Genomic DNA, 2,170 nt, shown 5'->3' on the forward strand with positions numbered 1-2,170 from the left:
CGAAGTACCCGATTTTTTTTTTTCATCTATCCTCCATATTTTTTCCTCTCCTCGTCATCGTATAAATTTTTGATGGAATATCCGGTTGAAGTGCGCGCGCCACGAGAGGTTCATTTAGTTATCAGTTATGAAAAAGTATTATTTTTTTTTTTTTTTGTATCATTTTTATTCCCTTCTTTTTTTTTCCCCCTTCCCCATTGTTTTTCGAACGCGCACGAAATAACTTGATCCTTTATCCTCGTGATCGAGTGTCATCATCGTATATCATGATACGAGGAGCGTATCGTTCAATCGTCGAAAAAAAAAAAAAAGAAAAAAAGGAAAAAATAAAGGAAAAAAAAAAAAATGCGAAAAAAGAGAGTATGTACTTGAAACGATTATTATTACATACACGAATACATTTTTTTTGTTCCGTTATAAATATTTTTTCCTCCCCTCCCTTCCTCCCTCCCTCCCTTCCTCCCTCCCTCCCTTCTTTCGAAATACTTTAGAACCATCGATCTATTCGACACGCACGGAATCATCGAATCGAAGGACACTATTTTCCGAGAAACGAGATCCGCCACGATCGACATCGCATATTTTTTTCTTTTTCTATCCCATGCGTGGCACGATCGCGAGCGGATGCGGGGGCAAATGACGGCCCTGCCTGCATTTGAAACTCTGTTAACTCTCCGAATATTAGCTCGTCGAGCGAGATTAACCCCATTGTACCCCGTTGAAAATGATGACATCACCATTAAACTCCCGTCGGCTTACGGAAATTGATTAAACTATCAAATTAGCTCTACTAATATCAACACATCAACACGGAATACCGTGTGTCTGGCTACAGGAGGTTTAAATCCGTCGTCGCCGGCGACGATGACGTGAATTTACGTGAATGTCCAACGATCGGTTCGACGTTCGCATTCATCGAATCTGATTATATTTCCTAAGAGGTCCCCAATCACGAGTCTGTTGCATGCACGTTGGATTTCGAAGGAGCGAGCTTAATACCAATAACCAAAATCGAGGGGTGTGTAACGATCTCACGAGTTGAACGAACGAATAAAACAAAAGGGGAATAATAATTTAAGAGGGTCCAGGATCCTTCGAGAATGATTTATAACTCTTTGAATGATTTTACGAGGTTTAAACATTAATTCTCATCTATTCGTACAATTTTTATTACAGACGTCTCTTCCATCCCCTTTCCATAAAATTCTTACATGCTCGGCCTCGAGTAATCCTCCGTTTCTTCCATTCGAAAAATCATCAAACGATAATTGTGCATCAAAGACTTTCCGGCTAAGTCCAGTGATTTATTATCCCGTTTCAACATACCGACCTACCCTGACAAGCGTTTCCAGAAACAATTCTACCGAAGGGTTTGTATTAGACAAATGCGGTTTCTAATCCATTTACCTCATTTTGTAATTCTCTAACCTCGTAAACCGGTTTACAAGCATGACTCGTATACAACGTTTCCAGGAACGGTTGCGCTTTCATGTTTCCTTCCTATTAAATTTTCAGATTAGAAATCCGATTATAACAAACGCTGCGCGGCCATCCAATATATAGTATAAAGTGTAATCCTCGAATTTGAATTTATATCACTATTATTCCCTTTCTTTTGCTTATTATATTCTTGTTTCTTCTTTGACAGTGACAAACTATCTGTCACTCCCTTTACCGCGTTTTTAACAACCGATAATTATCCCTGTTCTTCCCTATTGTTCCACGCGTATTTCGATATTTCATTATTTCAAATCTTCTTCTTCGGATCAGAGAGATCCGTTCGAAATGAAATCTCGCAACGAGACTAGGAGTAACTTAACTCGTTTGACTCTCTCTCTCTCTCTCTCGTCTCTTTTTTTCTCTCGAATAAACGGTTACACGGTTACATACGCGATTTATAACGAGCAACAATTCGATCGTGCAACAGCATAGGGAGACGCGTCGGTGTGTCGAAGCAAGGCATCCCTTTGCATCTGGTATCCAGGAACTACGGAGCGTTAGATGTACTGTCAAGGGAAGTGTGAACAATTTCGTGCATTGTCGAGACTATAATATGGATGGCTGGCAGGATAATTATTGGAGGCCGTTTGAATCTAACTGTTTCCTTCATTAGCAGTCTCAGTTCGCTCGGCTGTCTCCTTCACCCCTACCCCTCCTCGCCCCCTTCCCA

This window comes from Apis dorsata, unplaced genomic scaffold (assembly GCF_000469605.1).
Source record: "Apis dorsata unplaced genomic scaffold, Apis dorsata 1.3 scaffold_988, whole genome shotgun sequence".
NCBI lineage: Eukaryota > Metazoa > Arthropoda > Insecta > Hymenoptera > Apidae > Apis > Apis dorsata.